The 21,468-nt window shown below is 41.6% G+C and overlaps 1 protein-coding gene and 1 long non-coding RNA gene across 4 annotated transcripts in view; one reads left to right on the top strand and one right to left on the bottom strand.

The window, feature by feature from the left end:
- LOC131478560 (uncharacterized) overlaps positions 1-21,468 on the bottom strand; it is a 217,982-nt gene that overhangs the window by 30,024 nt on the left and 166,490 nt on the right. The window contains exon 3 of one of the 2 annotated variants that reach the window (XR_009244549.1): positions 19,976-20,091. The exons of the other annotated variant lie outside the window; for it this stretch is intronic. This is a non-coding gene — a long non-coding RNA (uncharacterized LOC131478560). Of the gene's footprint in view, positions 1-19,975; positions 20,092-21,468 lie in introns of those variants that run through there. 2 annotated transcript variants of the gene reach the window in all.
- The window catches only part of DDAH1 (dimethylarginine dimethylaminohydrolase 1), a 281,329-nt gene that overhangs the window by 141,615 nt on the left and 118,246 nt on the right, over positions 1-21,468 (top strand). The gene's annotated exons all lie outside the window — the stretch shown is intronic.

Here is a 21,468-nt window from a genome sequence, read left to right as displayed (position 1 = left end):
GGTGCTTATTAAGTAGCAGTTGAACTTCATCTTGAATTTTTAAAAAATTTTACATGGGAGGAACTGTTTAATGTGTACTACCTAGACAATTAGAGTATGTTTTAAAGGGCAGATGATTAGGAAGTAGAGAAGAGTACAATATGTAATCTCTTGACTGCTAAATATTCATAATACACATCATATGCAAAAATCACTGTAGACACCAGGGTTATACTGCAAAACCCTTTTCACAATTGTATAGCCACTTGACAGGAAGTCTTAGAGATCAGGACTGCATCAGATACTTCAGAATCTGGTCACTTGTTCACATGTCATTTCAGTTGGAGATATTTAGATTGTTCACCTCCCAGGATGCTATTGTCCATCCTTCCATCATAGCAGAGTTCTAGCATAATGCTGAGAACTTGAACGTTTGGTGAGAAATTCTTGATTAGTCAGAGAATTGTCTGTATACAGGGTGATTTAGAACCAGCATAAATTAGAACATTAGTATTTTACCACTGCAATGTGAAGATGCAATAACTATAGAAATAGTAGCAAATGTTAATATTTGTCATTATCATCAACTCACTCAATATTTTTAAATTTTTCAATTGTACTTAGCGGGGTAGGTATTTGAACTTGCAGTTAAGCCATTGGTGTACATTTGAGTACCTAGGTTCAATCTCTCTCTCTTGTTCCAGCTTCGTGCTAGTGCAGAGGCAGTAGAGAGGGCTCACATGGTTGGGTTCCGGTCACCCATAGAGGAAACCTGGATTGAATTCTTGGCTCTTCCCTCCATCATAAAGCCATTGTGGACTTTGGAGCAGTGAAGCAGAAAATGGGAGTGCTCTATTTTTCTGTATCTCAATTTAATAATGTTGCTTACAACATTGTACCAATTATTCATTTGAAAGGCAGAAGAAAAATCTGTCTCTCAAGTAAATAAATAATTTTATTTATAATAACAATTTTATTACTCATTCGTTTTAAAGAGAGAGACAGTGCCTTTCCATCGATTCACTCTAAATTCCTGAACCGGCTGAGGCTAGGCTAAGGCTGAGTCTTGAACCCAGGAACCCAGTTTTCCCACACAGGTGGCAAGAATCTTGTTACTAGAGGGAAAAACAGGTGCTGTGAATAGATCCCAGGTGGGATGTGGCATCTTTACTACTGGGTTAAGTGCTTGCTTCAGCTCTCCTGATCTTTTCAACTGTATGAATTTATGTTGCTATTTTTACATGCACAAGTTGAAGTTCAGGGATGAAACATGCGAAGATCAGAAACTTACTAATGACTAAATCTAGGTTTCAATCTAAATTCAAATTTTCTCTGAGCACACATTTCATCTTAATTACCACTCTGTTCTGAAAATTGTATTCACCTTCATCACTAGTTTCTCATGAAAAGTTGATTTTATTTTGGTCACCCATAACCTGTTCAACAACACTCTCCAGGTGTCAACTAATTAGCCCTCAAAATCTAAGTGTCCTTTAAAAATAAATCTTTCTCCATCAACATCTTGATCCCTATTTTGCTTTTTATTGCTGTGTGACAAATTGTCCCACAGTTTTAGTAGCTTAAAGCAATGACACCATTGAATTTGCTCATGGACTTGGCAATTTTGGCAAGAAGTGGGCAGAGCATATCCCTGCTTTTCTTGTTGTCAGTTGGGGTAGTTCAGCAAGGAGTGGAATTTAATTGACTTGCCTCACAGTTGGTCCTGGGGAAACTGAAGTAGCTGGAAGCTGGCATGACTGAGGCTCCACTGCTTCTCTCCTCACTTCTGTGTGAACTCACTGTGTGGTCTCTGAAGCCTGGTGGTTGCCAGTCTTACATGGTGGCTCAGCAAAAGAGGAGCCGGCAATGGGGAGAGGAACACCAAGATGGCAGCTGCCTTGCCTTCAGTAACCTAGCCTTGGAAATGATACAAAATGGTTTCCACCACATTTTTTTTGTTGTTGTTGGTCGTTTCAGAAGAGAACCACAAGGGCAGGGCCCAGTTAGGATGAGTGTCAAAGAATTTGTGAACTTGTTCTATTTCATTTTTTATTATATTTTTTACACTGTCTGCATAGTTAATTAGGGTAAAAAGGTTCAAGGGCTATAGGAAAGTGGGTAAGACTATTATTTCCATATTGTTTCCTTCATGTATCTGAGGTAAAGGGTGATATTGAGGGAGAAGCCCCACCCAGTTTCTCTCCCACCCCAGGTCCCGGATGTGGGACATGCTGTGAGATACTTGCTCAAGTGATTTCGATAGTTCACCAGTTATGAATCGCTGCCAGTCTCTCCACTCTAAGCACAATGAGGTCGTTGAAGAATCCACTGATTGACATAATCCATCATAGCGTCTCCATTTGCCCAGTTTTTTGCTGCCAACATATAGCTGAGGTGGTTGATTGACTTGTTCTGTCTTCTGTCTCTGTTCTGGTGCTTGGATTTGCCAGTGGATGACATGTACTGATTCAGCCTGGTCTGCCACCGATCCATGCCAAATGTATGTCAGTGGGTAACTTTCCATGGCCTGTTCTGGGCTGTTTCCTATCAAGCTTCTTGCTCTTACCTTGTTGCCCAGGCTCCTCCATCAGAACCCCTACGAATGCCAGATTTAGCGCATACCAGGGGGTTCATGAGCCAGCCCTACTCAGTTCACCTCCTGTCCTGGTAAGAACAGTGGCTTTTCCTGACTGGCCTTCAACCCAAGCTGGTTATTGCTGTTGGATGTTTCAGCCCAGCCATGGCTCGTCCATACCCACATACGGTTCACACATGGTTCAGTAGGGGTTGAGACCTAGCCTAGTCTGTCCCACATCTACCCTGGTCCTCCAGGACACCAGACGGTGTTGGGGTCTGGCCTGGCTTGGTGCATCCAGTCCCAGTCCACACTTGTGCCAAGGGAGACTCCAACTGTTTCCTGATCAGAACACAGCCCCCATTGTGAACTTGTTCTAAAACTAACAAAGTACCTGGGAACTTTACTTGAATGGCTTCCCTTGATATCCCTCTCAGCTTTAAGCAACAGGACTGGCCCCCAAGCAGAAATGTGTAGGAAGTAAGAGTTGTAGGTGTTGTAGACAACACCTACTACTCCACAGCTGTAATCCTCACTTCTTTTTGGAATTTCTCTTCCTGAAGTTATGACCTGTCAAATTCAGATCTTTGCTCTGTGAAACTCAGATCTTTCTAGCATTCCCCTTCCATATCCTCATTGTTATGCTCATCTGGGTACCATTACTGGCAGAGCCAGCAAAGATCCTGAAGCATCAACACCTCCTGGAGCCTGAGCCAGCTCTGGCCAAGCCTCACTTGGTACCTGTGTTGATTGTCGTGGTACAGAAGTTCATGCCACCCAGTGATACTTGCTGCCCCTCACGCAAATTGATGATATGCCACAGCTTTCCTAGGGTGTTTTAACCAAAAGTTTCATTGCCTACTTTCAGAAACCTCACTCTGATGTTCTCTGCAATATTCATCAACAGGAATAGTGCTAATAAAAGATACTAATTCTGGTGTAACAAACACCTGTTAGGAAAGAAGTTGATTTGTCTACTAGAAAGAATATACTGTTTTAAGGACAAAACAGGGTTTTCTCCTATTTCTTCCGTTGATGATTTTGATGTGCTATAAAGTAAAACACAGTGCTGTGATAAAAATCTTGCTATGTACACTTCTTATGTTTGCAAAAATACATGATTAGGGCATAACATTTAATGCTGAAAGCTTCCAAGAGCTTTGAAAATGAATAGGAAATATTATTTATTTAACAAATAACACAAATTATTGTTGTTTTGTTTGGAATGGCTTCTATCATACTATCCAAGCATCATATTTTCATTTCGTTCTTGAAGCTGAAATAATCTGCAGGATTTACGGTATGGGGGTCAATGGTTCTATACCTTGGTTTTAGTTGTGTTGTAATTCTCACAGTGGTCAGTGAAGGAATCAGCCAAGTACCTCTTCTGATTTTAAAATATTGCTCTTGGTTTTGAGAGTGTGATCATGGCCCTGAACTCCTGACTCTGAATCACTTCATCACAGGTGAGCGGCAGGCCTGAGGTTGCTTCATCTTACTTTCACATGCAGCTCTCCCCAGCATGCTGTCCAGGAAGGTGCAAAAATGTGTGTCAGGCATCCCGGTAATTACAGCAATGAGAGGTTTCAAGACTGAGTTCAGACACCCTCCCTAGTGGCTTTTATTTTTTTTTTTTAAGATTTATTTGCTTATTTATTTTTTATTACAAAGTCAGATATACAGAGAGAAGGAGAGACAGAGAGGAAGACATTCCGTCCGATGATTCACTCCCCAAGCGAGCACAACGGCAGGTGCTGCGCTGATCCGAAGCCAGGAACCTGGAACCTCTTCCAGGTCTCCCACGCAGGTGCAGGGTCCCAAGGCCTTGGGCCGTCCTCAACTGCTTTCCCAGGCCACAATTAGGGGGCTGGATGGGAAGTGGAGCTGCGGGGACTAGAACTGGCGCCCCTATGGGATCACGGGAGCGTTCAAGGCGCGGACTTTAGCCGCTAGGCCACGCCGCTGGGCCCCCTAGTGGTTTTTAAAGGACTGTTTCCTGTACACCAGGCAGCAGCAAAGGTGTTTTCTCCCTTAACCATCTGACAGGTGTTAACATCTAAATTTATCAACCACAAAACTGAGGCTGCAGGAAATGAAGGTATTTGTCCATGATTGCGCACTAGTACATGTTGAAAGTCTTATTCCCAACTGGATCTTCTGATTCCACCACCCTGTACATTTAACTTGACAATCTGCTTATAACTATTGTACCTATTACCTTATAGCCTAGAAAGCTGCTGGTTACGGGAATATGCCTTTTTCTGCCAGGTAGTATTGCTATAATGTAAAACGCTTTTTCAAATGTATTGTGAGGTTACAGGGTTATTAAGAAAAGAATCCAAACAGAAGTCTTAGAACTTGCAGGTAGAAAGAGCATTCTGGAGCTCAATAGCCTTACGTTTCCACATAATAAATATCTTCTTATAATTAAAGTGCACTCCTGAGAAACATTGGAATTGATGGTCAGGCCCAGAATGAGGCAGAGAGGAAAGATTCAGTCTACTTCCCACTGCCTTGGCTTAGTCAGAATTATTTTATGAACAGGCCAGTGGGAGACTTAAGCAGTGTTTAATGAGATGATAAATAATGAGCAACTGAAACAGTAAATTCTAAGAGGAATATCACCAAGCAAATAAAAAATTCATTTAAAGTTGGAAGCCTGTGAAGGTATTTGGTGCAGCAGCTGGGATACCCGTATCTCAGATCCAACTGCCTGAATTTGAATCCTCATTCTGCTCCTTATGGTAGCGTTTTCCTCATGTACACACTCAGAAGCAGTAGGTGATGGCTCAACTAGTTGGATTCCTGCCACTCACATGGAAGATCTGGATTGAAGTCCCCAGTTCATGGCTTTTGTTTGGGCTAGTCCCAGCTGTTGTGGACATCTGGGGGAGTGAAACAGCTGATGAAAGATCTCACCTTATCTCGCTGCCTTTGATAGATAGATAGATAGATAGATAGATAGATAGATAGATAGATAGATAGATATAAATGAGTAAAATTAAGTTTAGAGACATGGATGATGAACAGCATTTCTCTCCCCGCACATAGAGTTTGACAAAGAAAGGGTGATAAAGCAGAAATTCCAAGGTTGGTGCACACATAAAGGTTTGTGAAATCAGAATTCAAAGCTTTGTAAGCTGACATGGGAGTGTCAATGAGATAATTTCTTCCCACAAGGATTCATGGTAGTTGAGATTCTAGTCATGATTCCCTTTTTTCACTTTATGTTTAATTTTCATCCAACCAGGTATTTTTGTTTTAAGATTTATTTATTTTTACTGGAAAGGCAGATTTACAGAAAAAGAAGGAATAAAGATCTTCCATCCACTGGTCCACTCCCCAAGTAGTCGCAACAGCCAGAGTTGAGCTGATTTGAAGTCAGGCGCCAGGACCTTCTTCTGGGTCTTTCATGTGAATACAGGGTCCCAAAGCTTTGGACCATCTTCTGCTGCTTTCCCAGGCCACAAGAGGGGAGCTAGATGGGAGGAAGAGCAGCCAGGACATGGACTGGTGCCAATATGGGATCCCAAGCATGCAATGTGAGGATTTAGCTACTGGGCTATCACACTGGGCCAACAACTATGTCTTCACAACAGAAATCTCATGCAGTGTCAGCATGTTCAGCCTGCACCATTCTCTACTAGATTGGAGATAGGAGTACAGTGGGAATGAGGTTCCTATCTAAAAAGGCTGGGTCTAGTAACGCAGCTAAAGTAGAACATGAATATGAGTGTTTCTTAAGAGAATTGAAGGTGGTTGCATTACTTTCAAGTGTGTATATTTTGTATAGTTTGTTTTTTAAAACAGATTTATTCATTTATTTAAAAAGACAGGGTGACAGAGATAAAGAGGAAAAAAGAGAGATTTTCCTTGTACTGGCTTGCTTCCCAAATGCATCTGACAGCCAGATCTAGGCCAGGCTAAAGCTGGGAACCAGGAGCTCCTTATGTTCATATTGGTCTCTCACCTGGATGATAGAAACTCAACTACTTGGATCATCTCTCTCTCTCTCTCTCTCTCTCTCTCTCTCTCTCTCTTCCACACACACACACCACATACACACACACACACACACACACACACACACTGTAAGCCATTCTTGTAGGATTACAATAGTATCTCATTATGGTTTGAATTTGAAATTCCCTAATGCCTGGTGATGTTGAATGTGTGTATATTTGCCAGCAATATTACTTCTTCTTCTTTTTTTTTAAAGATTTATGTATTTTTATTACAAAGTCAGATATACAGAGAGGAGGAGAGACAGAGAGGAAGATCTTCCATCAGTTGAATCACTCCCCAAGTGAGCGTAACGACCGGTGCTGTGCCGATCCGAAACCGGGAACCTGGAACTTCTTCCGGGTCTCCCATGCGGGTGCAGGGTCCCAAAGCTTTGGGCCGTCCTCCACTGCTTTTCCAGGCCACAAGCAGGGAGCTGGATGGGAAGTGGAGTTGCAGGGATTAGAACCGGCGCCCACATGGGATCCCTGGAGCGTTCAAGGCGAGGACTTTAGCCGCTAGGCCACACTGCTGGGCCCAATATTACTTCTTGAATGAAATATTTGCCCATGTCTATCCATTTTCTGGTGGGGTTTTTGTTGTTGTTTTGTTTTGTTTTAGTGTTAAGTTTTGGGAGTTCTTCAAAACTTCTAGATAGTAATGGAATATATGGATTGCCAATATTTCCTCCATTTTGAAATCTGTTTTTTTTTTTTTTTATTTTCTACATAGTGAGTAAAGATTTTAATTCTGAAGTTGAATTTATCAGTTCCTGTTATGGATCATGATTCAGGCTCAAGTTTAAAATTTTTTGCCAAAGTCTAGGTTGTAACGATATACTGTTATGTTTTTCCGAAAGTATTACGGTTTTGCATTTAAACCTGTAATCCATTTTGAATTCATTTGTATATGAAGTATGAGATTTAGGTCAAGGTTTAGTTTTTTTGCCTGTGGATGTCCACTTACTGTGCACCACTTGTTGAGAAGGCCATCCATCTTCCATTGAATTACTTTTGCAGTTTTGCCCAAAATTAGACATATTTATATGTTTTATCTCTGAGTTCTTGATGTTGTTTTACTGATTTGTATATGTCCCTCCACCAATACCTTATAATCTTCACATCTTTGGTTATTTAATAAATGTTGAAATTGAGTACACTGGTTCCTCTAGGCTTGTTTTAGTCATTGTTTCTTTTCTTTGCCTTTCCCTTTAAATTTTAGAATAATGTTGCCCACAGTCCTGAGATTTTAATAGGAATTATCTTATGCCTCCCTATGTCTTTGAAAACAGAGAATTAAAAAAATGAACTTCTTTGTTATTTGAAATTACTCTTTATTATGTGTGTATCAGAGGCTGAAACAGAGAGAGAGAGAGAGAAATAGACACATATATGGAATTCCTGTCCACTGATTTATTCCCCCAAATGCCCACCCCAGGTCTCCCACGTGGGTGAAAGGAATTCAACTATTTGAGTCATCATTGCTGCCTTCCAGGGTGCAAGTTAACAGAAATCCGGAGTCTGGAGCATGGCTAGAATTTGCCCCATTTTGATTGGTAATGTGAGCACTTCAGGTGATGTCTTAATTCCTAAGTTAAATGTACACTTCCATGCTTACTATATTGAATCTTCCAACCCATGTGCATGTATTCATTTAGATCTTTGATTTCTTTCAGAAGTAGTTTATAACTTCAGCACGCACATCATCTATGTGTTTTATAAATTTTCCTGTAGCTACTACATCTTCAAGCAATGTAAATAGTATTGTGTTTTCTATTTCAATGTCCATGTGTTCAATGCTAATATATAGAATCAATCTATTTTTGTCTGTTTTATTGTACTCTATAATTGTGTTGAACTCATAGTTGTACGAGTGTTTGAGAGGTAGCTGTAGTTTTCTTGGAATTTTCTGTATAGTCAGTAGGGACAGATTTGCTTCTTCCTTTCCAGTAGGTATCCCTTTTATTTCCTTTTGTTTAAAAATTTATTCATTTATTTGAAAGGTAGAGTTACAGAGAAAGAGAGAAAGAGAGAGCGAGACAAAAGAAGAGAGGTTTCCATCTGCTGACTCAGTTCTCCAAATGATTCAAGGGCCAAAGTTTTGTCTGCTAAAAGCCAACAGCCAGGAGTTTCTTCCAGTTTTCCCACGTGGGTGGAGGGGCCCAAGCACTTGTGCCATTTTCTGCTGCTTTCCCAGGCACATTAGCAGGGAGTTGAATTGGAAGTGAAGCAACCGGGACTCTAACAGGAGGCCATATACAATGTCACTGAATGTAGGTTGTGGCTTGATGGGCTACATCACAATGCTGTGATTTCTTTTCTTGCTAAATCGCAGTCAATAGGATTTTCAGTACTCTGCTGTTTAGTAGTGAGGAGTGTAGTGAATGTCCTTCCCGCGTTCCTGCTGTTAGGAAGAATGCATTGACTCTTTCATCACTAAGTGTAATATTATCTGTAAGTTTTTTAAAGCTCATCTTTATATCAAACTGAGAAAATTCCCATCTATTCTGATATTTTTGAGAGTTTTTATGATGAGTGGTATTGAATCTTCTAAAATGCTTTTTTGTATTAATTAATATGGTCTTGCCATTTTGTTCTCTACCTACCTTGCTAATATTGTGTACTATGTTGATATATTCTGAAGTATTGAATCAGCTGACTTGACTATGCTGTTAGTGCTTCCTACTTAGTTCTGAAATCTATTTGTTAACAATTTATGGATTTCTGCCTATTTTTATGAAGCATGTTACTCTGTAGTTTTCTCTGTGTGTCTGAACTACTATATTTGGCCTTGATATTTGGATAGTGCTAGCTTAATAAAAATGAATTGCAATTTTTTCTGTCCTCTCTTTCTGAAGGAGATTGTGTAAAATTGGCACTAATTCTCCTTTAAACATTTGGCAGAACTTTGCAATAAAACAGTCTGTGCCAGGGAAATTTCTTTTAACATATGAATTAGATTTCTCTGAAAGGGTCATACAAATTATTAATTTAATTTTGAGTGAGTTAGTAGTAGTTTATGTTTTTCAAGCACCATTTCATGTAAATTTTCGTATTTTAAAGGTTGTTAATTTATTACATAATTAATTAATTTGAAGAAGTTACAGAGAGATGAGACAGATCTTTCATCTACTGGTTCATTTCTCAAAGCACCGCAACGACGAGAGCTAAGCTGTTCCAAAGCCAGGAGCCAGGAGCTTCTTCTGGATCTCTCGTGTGAATGCGGGGGCCCAAGCACATAGGTCATCTTCTGCTGCCTTCTCAGGCACATTAGCAGGGAAGTGGATTGAAAATGGAGCAGCTAGGGCCTGGCATGGAGCCTAGCAGCTAAAGTTCCCACATTGCACGTGCGAAGATCCCATATGGGCACCAGTTCTAATCCTGGTGGCTCCAGTTCATATCCGGCTCCCTGCTTGTGGCCTGGGAAAGCAGTCAGGGATAGTCCAAAGCCTTGGGACCCTGCACCTGTGCAGGAGACCCGGAGGAGGCTCCAGGCTCCTGGCTTCGAATTGGCTCAGCTCCAGCCATTACAGCCTCTTGGGGAGTGAATCAATGGATGGAAGATCTTCTCTGTCTCTCCTCCTCTCTGTATATCTGACTTTGCAATAAAAAAAAATCTTAAAAAAAAAAAAAGTGGGGCAGCTGGAACTGGAATAAGTGCCCACATGGAACGCTGGTGTTGCAGGTGGAGACTTTATCTTACAAGCCTCAGTGCTGGCCCAAACTTTCATATTATTGAGTGTAGAATTATTTGTAGTACTACTGTATTACTCTTTATATGTTTTCAGAGTTTGTAGTAAATCTTATTTATTTATGTTATTTGAACTTAGTAGTTTATAGTATTCAAGCAAGATTTTGCAGAACTTCATGCATTTTAGGATAATGAAAACAGAGTTATAACTCTAACAAGCCATATATTAATGATTGAAGGGTAGAAAAGTCTTAGGCAGGTGAGCAGAGAAACCACCAATAACTTAGCAAGTGAGGAATGACTGAACTCTACATCCTACCCAGTGAGGTCTAGGAAAAGCCAAATCAGGAGCCTGATCAGTAAGGTACAGGCTGAGCAATTATAGGCCAGCCAACTTTTTCCTGTCTGTTCAAAACTTTCTATATTAGTCTCTGTCTGAGCTAATTTCGGGGCTCCTGAGCAACCCTGATGGTCAGTGAAAGAGAGGATGGGGAGCCAAAGCTGAAACTAAGCAAAGAGGAGAGAAAGCTCCTCTCCTGAGTCCACAAGGAAATTTACAATTGTTTTGTCTCTGAGAACTACCTGGGGCTCCTGGCTATTGTTCCAATGTCTCCAGTCCCTATGAGGAGGGTACTGGGTTGCTTCAATCCCTTGAGGGAAATCTGATAGGAAATGACTGACCTCAGAGTTCTGGGCCTGGGGGGGGGGGGGTGTCACCCAAATTCCCTGTGATCTCTTCGGCAGTAGGATATGGTCTTTGGTGCCCATACTGACAATCCTTGATGAAGTATCCACTGCTTCTGTAGCAAAAGCCCTTGGGGGCCTCTGGGGGTCTCCCGGACTAGGATATTCCTCTTATCCTCCTGCCCCACTGCCCCAGATCCCCTTCTGTTCTGTCTACATAACCTCCTAAATCGTATTTCTTAAAAAAAAATTATTCTTATTTGAAAGACAAATTTGCAGAGAGAAGGAGAGACAAAGAGTGAGTGAGATCTTCCATTTGCTGGTTCATTCCCCAGCCATACTGAGCCAATCTGAAATCAGGAGCCAGCAGCTTCTTCCTGGTCTCACACATGAGTGCAGGAGTTGAAAGCCTAGGACTATCCTTCCCTGCTTTCCCAGGCCATTAGCAGGCAGATGGGTTGAAAGTGAAGTAGCCAGGACTCAGATCTGCACCTATATGCCAGCGCCAATGGCAGAGGATTAGCTTGCTGTACTACTGTGCCAATCCCCTATATCTATTTTACTCTTGACATTTTCTCTTTTCTTTCTTTTTTGTTTGTCAGTCTTGCTAAAAGTTTGTCAGTTTTGTTGCTGTTCACAAAGAACCAACTTTCTGTTATTTCTTTTGGGTGTTTATTTGTGTTTTTTTTTTAGGGATAATTTATTAAATTTATTGCACATAGTTTTGAAATAGCCACTGTTGTTAAAATGTTTTTTTCTTTTTTAAAATTTATTTATTAATTACATTGTATTATGTGACACAGTTTTATAGGTACTGGGACTCCCCCCACCCCTCCCCAAACCCTCCCACCATGGTGGATTCTTCCACCTTGTTGCATAACCACAGTTCAAGTTCGGTTGAGATTCCTTCATTGCAAGCATATACCAAGCATAGAGTCCAGCATCTTATTGTCCAGTTAAGTTCAACTTCTTAGGGAGACCTTCTGTGGTCTGAAGGTAGAGCCAGCAGAGTATCATCCCAGTTAATTAAAAGCTCCAAATAACATCAGCAACAATTTATAACGTTATGGAATTAATTGACATATTATTGAGTAACCAATATGTTAAAAATAAATGCAAGTTCTTAACCACATCCTGTGACTACTTCATTGACATTTCAATTTTAGTTTATGTACAATGGGTTCTGTACATCTTAAAATAGCTATAGATTACTGTTCAGCTGTCTTGTGTCTATTTTCATTATAATATTTAGCCTTTTATAGCATTGAAGCATAATTTTGCTAAACCTGGCTTTTTTTAGGGTAGTCTAGCCTGACTTATAACTCCAACAAGACATATGTCAACAGTTTAGGTGCAGAAGAGTTTTAGGAGGGGTGTGCAGAGAAATATTTCACGTCTTTCTCACACTTTCTAGGGTGGTGAAAGATTTCTCCGCTCTTCCACCCCATTACGGAATAACATAGTGCTGGGGTCCGTGTGATGGATATGGAAGACAGGAAGGTGTGAAGAGCATTGTTCCATTGTAGGCAGGGCCGCAAGGAACTTCCCACTGTGGCAGGGCTCTGGGATATCGCTTTGACCACCTGAATGCAGTCCGCTCCCATTGCTGGACACCGGACTTCCCCACTGAGTCTCCAATAATCTATCTAGGCATTGTCTGCCCCTGCAGGTTAACGTGTAGTATCTATGCGAGCTTGAAAGTTGATGTTGCTGATATTGCTTTTAGCAAAAAGGTTTTTACCAATTGCTGTCACAGCTGCCTTCATTGGCAATATACTGATCAGGGGTGTTAACTCCCCCTTTTGATCCTATGCTAATCAGAGGCATAGCAGAAACCTATGCTTAGGATCTTCCTTCTCTATTGACCATATGCTAATCAAGGGTGTTCCATCCCCAGGTGGTGGGAACCTGTGTTAGAGCCTTTTCTCTTCCATTGATCTTATGCTAATCAAGGGTGCTAACTCTCCAGAGGTAGAGGAAACCCTTTCTTTCCCTCTTTCTTTGATCTTTGGGTCCTGCCTCCGGACACATTCCTCCCTTAGCTGATTCAAGAGGAATGTGTTACTGATTGAGCTTGCCTTAGGTGATACATACGGCAGAATTAGCCGTAGTAACACCCACTTACTTGATCATGACGTAAAAAGTCTGAGCCAGAGTTTGACGGATTCTGTATAAATAAAGCGGATGGCTTTATTGCATGGTCCACTATCATTAAGGAATTCTGGTGGTCCGTCTCTTTCTTTGCGCCGACTCCACGCACCCTTCACGAGTTCCGAACCTCAGCCAGAGCTGGTCTCCGGCAACATAGGGTATTTTTTTTTTTTAAATCTTTTTTTTTTTTTAAGATTTATTTTATTTTTATTACATAGGGTATTAAAAGTATATTAGGTTTTACAATTCTTTGATATAGATCATAAGCAGTCTGACTCACATTTATTGTTGGTTCGTTGGTTACTTCACAATATCTGATTGCATGTGAGATAGGCTGTTTGAGGTTGAGACAATATTACAAACTTAACTGGCTTCTGTTGTTATCTTTTTTTTTCTTCCACGCTCATAATCTTAGGGTGATTTTGTACCTCTTACTCTATGTTCCTGATGTGACAACTTAAATTATTCAGTTTAGACTTTTCATTTTTTCTTATGTAAGCTCTTATGTAAAAAGAAAAGAAGTCTCAAATAAAAATGTGTGAGGCACAGCTAAGCCCATGCTCAGAGATTTCTTCTTAGCATCTTTTTAGCTGTATCCTACAAATTTTGATATTTTATACCTTCATTTTCATTCATTTCAATGCATTTTAACTATCCCTCTAGATATTTTTTTGATCACTGATTATTTAAATGTGTATTGTTTTCTTTCCAAGTGTTTGAAACTTTTCTATTTATCTTTACATTATTAATTTTAAGCTTGCCTCTATTGTGATCATAAAAAATACTATGTGTAATTTAAATTATTTTACATTTTATGGCCCAGGATTACTAAGTTAAGTATTTCTTACTGCTTGTTCTGTGGATACTCAGAAGGAGTGTACTTTTTGCAGTTGTTGGATCTTTTATAAATATGGATTATATGCTGTTCATGGTTGTGTTGAATTCTTCCATACCTTTGTTGAGAAAGCTCTGATTTTCACTTCATCTCTCAAGGATATTTTCATGGATTTAGGTTGCTAGGTTGAAAGTTCTTTTTTATTTTACACTTGAAAAATATTGTGCCATTTCTTTCTGGTCTCCACAGTTTCTGATGAGAAATCTGCTCTTATTCAAATGATTTTTCTCTTTGTGAATTAGTTATCGTATCTCTTTTGCTGTTTCCGAGACTTCTTCTTTTTTCTTTTTCTTTTTTGTTTTTTGATCTTTAGTTTTCAAAAATTTGTGATATTGTGATACTGTTTGGTGTGGATTTCTTTACGTTTATCTTACTTGTAATTCACTTAACTTTTAGAATCCAGGAGCTGATTTTTTTGTCAAATTTGGGAAGCTTTAATCCCCTCTTTATCCTTTTCTTGATTCTGATGATACAAATATTAAGTCTTTGGTTATAATAGCACAGGTTAATTTGGTTTCTCTTTGTATCTTCTATTTTTAAAATTTAATTAAAATGTATGTTTAACATTGTTTATATAGTTCAGGGCGATCCATGCCCACATGGGTCTCTGCATGGAGGAAAGTGTGGGTGGAACAAATGTTTCCATTTTTCTTGTGTATCCACAATGGGGAAGAGGAGAGAGCACTCCCAATGTCAAACCACACCAGCACGTTGGGATGGGGGACAGTCATGCCTTAGAGACCCAACTGTGGAAAAGAGTATTCCAAGGATGTTACTTGAGTGATTTTAATACTTCTGAGATGTTATCAGCTTAGTTGCACCAGGGTTGAGAAAGTCTTTCTAAGGTCTATTGGCTGACCACGTCCAATAAACTTAGTGTATCCACAGTCCAGGAACATGTTGCCAAGCTTGCCCAGGAGAAATGTCCAACCTGTTCTGTTTTCTATCCTCTGATAAGGCACTCAACATCCTCTGCTGGCCTAGATGAGCTGGATGTCATGTCCTCTGTGTACATCTGGGCATGCTGACTGCTGCACAGGGATCAGCAACTGAGGAGACCTAGTCCAAACACATGCACGTCGAGGTTGAACCATATGTATTATGATTTTCCCTGTGACTGGTGTTTGAGTCGAGGCATCTGGTTGGGGATTCCTCCAAGGAATCTGACCTGGGCTAACCTCAGATTTGACTCGTGTGGGCCAGCCAGTGCAGGGCCAGGTTCAGTCTGTCACCTGTACCAGCCGATGGACATTCCACATACTGGTGGATGCAGCTGTCTTGTCAGTTATACCCCTAACCCCATCTCACACAAACTGATGGGTGCTGTGGCCTAACCCAGCTCAGCCTGCCACAGGCCCAGTCTTCATGCATAGTAGGTACTGTGGCCTAGTTGGGGCAGCTCTCAATAGCCTGCAACAAGCCGCAGTTTTTGCATGGCCCAGCATGTGATGTACCCTATCCTAGTTCATACACATCTGATCCCACTCTTTTGCTCAGCCATGGCTGTCATGCTCACCAGTGGGAGCTGCAGCCCAACAGGGAAGTGCCCACAGTTCCCCTATCAGGCCAGCTCTCAGACCTGGATTCCAGCCTGCCAGTGGTTATTCTGTTCCAGGCTGACATAACTCATATACAGTCCTGGCATTTGCCATCAGTGCTACAGCCTAGCCAAGTTGGCCTAACCCATAGTGATTCTCATGCACAAATTAGGTGTACATGAGCCTAGGTGTAACAGCCTAGCCCAGCTTGACCTGTCTAAAAAAAAAAAAGCCTTCCCCCAATCCCTGCTCTCAAGCTCACCAGTGGAAGCAGTGTCCCAGCAAGGGAGCCCCTGAAATCTGAAATCCCCAGAGTTTCCCAGAAGGCCCATTATTCACCCTGGACCTTGCACGTGTTCGTGGGTGCTTTGATCCAGACTGGTATGGCCCACTCACAGTCTCCCAGCTGGTGTGGTTCACACCCTATTGTGCTTCTCATTTTTGCCAGCAGATTCTAAGGCCTGGCCCAACCTGTCCCCAGCTCAGGTCCACACAAACACTGAGTGCTGGAGCTTTACCTGGCCTGGACTGCCCCCAACCCTGGCACCTGTGCTCCACAAAAGAGAGCTGTGGGGTAGTAGGGGAGTTTCCTAAGTTCTTATACCAGGCCTGCCCCCAACCCAGAATCTCATGTGTGCCAGTGGGAGCTGCAGCCAGCCTGGCATGGCTGGCCCCAAGTCCTGGTATTCACTGGTGGGTCCAGCAGCATAGTCTAATTTGCCAGCACCCCTTCCATTTCTTACTGATGATGCTACAACCTAGCTCAGCTGACCTACCCTCAGATTCAGATCTCATGTGAATCAGTGGTTGCCACAGCCTAGTCCAGCCTGTCCCACACCAATTAGGGCTCTCATGAACACCTGCAGGTGTTGGAGTCAAGCCCAGTCTGAAACACCCCCAAACCCAGCCATACACATGCCAGTGGGTGGCTAGCCTGGCTCTTCCAAACTCCAACTCCTGCAAGTGTTAGGTGAGTTCTTAGACTTAGCCTATCACCAGCCCAGCTCTTGATCCACAAACCCATGGGTACTGCAGTCCCAGAGGCAGGTCCACAAGTTCCCTAGAGAATCTGCCCCCAGCTCCATTTATCTTGTGTTCTAGTTGATAATATGGTCTAGCCTAATGTGGTCCAACCTCTGCTCCAACAATTATGAGTGGACACTGCAGCCTATCCCAGCCAGGCATGCCTGCCCCACCTAGCTTTTGTGTATGCGAACAGGCAGCAGGCAATGCTAGGTAGGCCAGCCGAGGTTTACCACCTAGGCAGGTGCTTTGGCCTGACCCAGACTTGTCCTCTGGCTGCCCCCTCCAAGCCAATTGATTTCAGCTCTATCGCCTTCCTGTGAGTGCAATGCCCCAGTCTGTGGAAGTGTCCAGAAGTCATTGCTCCCTTATCAAACACGCTTTCATTCACACCAGCTCCAGTATGTTCCCAGATACCCTTCTACAGGCTATCTGCAGCATCCTTTCCACCCCTATCTGGGAGAGAGGGTGATTGTCCTTGCTCAGTGTTCCCCATCTCCACACTTACTTAAAAAAATAATAACAATAGGCAACCATGCTGGCATACTGGTATAGTTAGCACAAATTTGACATTAACCAGGCCCAGAATGCCCACCAGCTATTAGCTGCTTTTCTTTTAATAATGTAACACTTGCTTAAATACAAGGCACCATAGGCAGTTGCTTACAGTCAGGGGAAAATAACTTTTAGAAGATAATGTTGTAGTGGTTGCAATGACCTGGTTGTAAGAGTAATTCGATTCTCATTTTAAATTAACTTTTTCTCATAAATAGCTAAGGGCATACTTCTCTGCTAAGACACCAAAGTAAGTAGGCCAAGGAGAACGATCTGATTGCTTCTAGAATATGGACCAACAAAGAACAGGCATCGTGGTGATGGCAGTAGGAAGGAGGGAGGACGACACTATAAAAATCACCATGAAAGGAGGGTGGGAGTTGACAGGATATTTTGAGTGCCAGCTGTATTCAAGTCCAGAGCTCAAAGGTCCACTGACAGTGGTCACAGGCCTTGCTTGACAATGACTCAGAGAAGCCAGAGCTGGTCTAGATCACAAATAATTACAGCATCATACAACACAGTGGAAAGCATCTGAAAACATCCATCCACTACCATCCATGAAACTCGTGAGTGGCATCTGCGAGAAACAGGTGTCTAGGAAATAGCAATAAATTGCTGTGAATTTCCAAAATTAAATAAACAAGTCGAATGACTGTAGTAAACAGCCTTAGATTAAGATTTTAAAAATAAAGTACAAATGCTAAGGTCAAGTAGGACAAAGTGAAGAACTGTCACTGGGAAAACAATCAGAGAGATTACAGAGCTGCCTGAAGTAAGATGCTCAGTTGCCTGACACAGTCAATGTTGGCCCCAGTGTGAGGACTGATGCTGTGTACATTGCCATGCTGTGCAGCCCTTGTCACTCTCCTTCACTTAGCTGCATGAGCTCCACTGATGACAGGAACTGTGTCTTTCATTACTGGATCCCCTGCCCTTAGCAAAATGGCTGCTCAGCATACATCTGTCTAAATCCAGATGCCAGGAGAGCAGACAATTAACTCTATTGGGCCTTAAACACAAAGACTGTGAAAGAGACATCTGCAGCTCCTGAAAGCTGCCATGATGACAACTGCTGAGCCACAGGAGGCTCAACTTTGGGTTTCACTGTCATTCTGAGGCTCCCTGCTGGCTCTGCTGCTCCAGATTCCTTAGAAGTGTTCTGGTCCAGCTGGCTTCTGCTCTGAAAAGAAGGAATCTTTAGAAGTCACAGAAAGATCAGCTGACACTTCAGCCTGAGCACCATGGAGGCCAACCCAGGGCTGGGAAGAGACTTAAAAAGGGATAAAAGAAGAAGAAGCCCTCTGCCGCCAGCCTCCACTAAGCTGGAGGAATTTTCTACACTGATATCATTAAGGCTTCCTTTTCAATTATCCCACCCAGGTCAAACATAGTTGTAGAATTCAGGAGAGAAAGAAGGCTTTTTTTTTCTTTTAATCCCTAAATATACCAAATTCCAGGCATAGTGCCAATAGCAGGAAATGGAATATATTTTTAAAAAATCAATTTAAAACATTTGAAAGTTTTAAAGCCTGGAATAGTATCTCATTTACCAGAAACTGCCTTTATAATTCAGCTTCATCTGACAGCAAGAATTTATAGAGTGTGGTGTCCACTGCTCTATGCTAGATGCTGTTTGTGGAGGGATACAAATGAGTGTAGAAATTATCAGTCACTATTGGATCACACTGAACTTTAACTTTCAGTACTATACTACCCATTCTCCATCATCCTCTTCTAGCCATTCCCCCATAACATACTGCAGTGTTCTTAGCTCAGGGCAAGTTCCCTCCGCCCCCAGAGACTGTACTTCTGATCATCACTGTTCTGTGTGTTTGCTTGATTATTGCTTCCATTTGAGAAGTTTTCCCTTCTTGTCCACTTCTAATGGGTGTGCTGTAGTTTGGACACTGTCCTTGGCTTTCATCCAAATTCTGCCTCTTCCTTCCTCATCATATTGAGTACATCCATTGAGAGGACTTTCCATCTGTGAAAAACACAAAACTGTTCCCTAGGGAATGAGGAAACCTGGAGAGGTGAGTGCAAATAGTGTGCATCAGATAGTTTGAGGGAAGGTTACTTCACTAATGTAGTCTAGGAATACAAGTATACTATAAAATATAAAACACTTGCGTCAGCGTGACAATTTTGGTGGGAGAGTCAATGCCATTATTTAAACTTGAGCATTCTGTAATATTACATAGTAGAATTTACAGATGGTCTTATTATATGACTTTTACCATCATCAGGCTACTATTGTCTTTGGAAGAAACAAGGAAATGTAGCACACTTTAACAACTGAATGGACTCCCTGATAACTAGGAAGTAAAGGAAATGCATTTTCAGTGTTAAAATATAAGGCTTCTGGGTCCTACTCCTGTGAACCTGTGCCTTTGCACATATTTTTTACAGCTGCTGATGTACTTGAAAGCCAAATCTGATCTTTGAAAGTTGGGATTCCTGCAAGCTGTGATAATCAACTAAGGTTTGGAAATGGCTTCAAAAATCTAATGCTCTGGCACTTTAACAAGGCTTCTGAAAAAAACAATTGAACATCTGGAATCAAGTATTATGTGGAAGTCCAAGACTAACACAGCAAGAAACATTTGTATCCATAACAGTTAAAATGTAGCTCTGCCCTTCCCTTCAAAATAAATGGACTACCCTTCAATAGAAATTCTTTTATAAAGATTTTGAGGTTGTTTGTAACAGGTTAACTCAGCAATGAAAGCAAACTGTAGAAAACTGGGTGCTCCAGATCCCTCACTGAAAATATTTCCCAAATTTGCATCTTTATTCATTTTTCTTTTCCAAAATTCAAAGCTGAAAAAGAAATGATCAAAATCAAGCTTCCTTCATTTAACGTTTCCAAAAGGCTGCGGAGGGAGAAGTCAGGAATCTATAGAGTTTCATCTTCTCCTAATTGTTTCAGAAGCAGGTGTGGGGCAGAAAGGAGTGGCAGCTTTCTTCACCCCACTTCAAGGTCTCAGCGGACATATCTGTAACAAGAGACAGAGTGACAATAGAAAGTGTATGATCTACTCACTTAATTGAAGTTTTACATGACACAGGAGACTTCAGAAATGAAGATCCAAAGACCTGGGGAAATTATTTTTGTTGTTGTTTAGGCTTGATGGAAAATGGACAACTTGGCCTAAGTGTGATTGAATAAAAGCATGAACAATTGACAATATGTTGAAGTGGAAGAAGCCTGGCAAGCTCTCTCTGTTTAGATTCTTTTTGACTTCTTTGTGGAGTACTCTTTTATCCTGTGGGAATGAACCACTATGTAATGAGAGGCTTGGAGGGAGAAGGGAGGGTGTGACTTTTGTAGCTTTTAAAAAAATTATCTTAGTTGCCACAGTCCCAGCACTGTGCTACCTGCTGTGTCATTCTTGTTTTTTTTTTAAGACTTATTTATTTTTATTGGAAACTCAGATTTACAGAGAGAAGAGAGACAAAGATCTTCAATCTGCTGGTTCGCTCCCCAAATGGCTTGCAACTACCAGAGCTGAACGGATCTGAAGCCAGGAGCCAGGTGCTTCTTCCAGATCTCCTACATGGTTGTAGGGTCCCAAGGCTTTGGGCCATTCTTGACTCTTTCCCCAGGCCACAAGCAGGGAGATGGAAGGGAAGTGGAGCAGCTGGGATACAAATTGGCAACCATATGGGATCCTGGCACGTGTGAAGAGAAGACTTTTAACCACTAGGCTGTCACATTGGACCCAACTTCTGTAGCTTTTATGGCTTGCTTTGAGACACAGAAGTTCTAAATTCTGTGATATACATTGGGAAAGAGAAATTCTGGTTCCTTTGACTAACTCCAAGGGGAAAAAGAGGAAAAGATCAAGGCAGGAGAATGTCAGAGAAAAGATTGTGCTTCTGAGGTCTTGTGCTCTCCTTTAGTTCAAGGTACTCAGCATACCAAAGCACCAACCTTTGGGGCATTAGCTTCTGAGTTCCACAAGTACAAATAGAATGAGTAAATATGAATATTTCTTAAGTCTCTAAACAGCCAGAGTAACTGAGATCAAATGCAAAAAGAAGTGGATATTTCGGGGGTAAGTGTTAATTCTGGCAATTAAAATAGTTACTTCCCAAACCAGCATGCTTGGGTTGCCAGCACTAGCTCCTCATTCCAGCTTTCTACCAGTGCAGAACCCGGGAGGCAGTGGTGATGGCCCAGGAGGTTGAGTTCCTGTTTACCCATGCGGGAGACTGGGATTACATCCCTGGCAGAAAGATCCAGCCCAGTCCTCTGTGTTGCAGGCAGGTAGAGAGTGAACCAGTCATGGGAATTTCCTTGACACTCAAATAAATGTAAAAAGTGGCTATTTCTGTTCAATATTCACTAATTTTTTTTTACAGTTTCAGAT

Source organism: Ochotona princeps, chromosome 2 (genome assembly GCF_030435755.1).
Source record: "Ochotona princeps isolate mOchPri1 chromosome 2, mOchPri1.hap1, whole genome shotgun sequence".
Classification (NCBI taxonomy): Eukaryota; Metazoa; Chordata; class Mammalia; order Lagomorpha; family Ochotonidae; genus Ochotona; species Ochotona princeps.
Note: the sequence above shows the minus strand (reverse complement) of the source record. Positions and strands in the feature narration are given on the sequence as shown.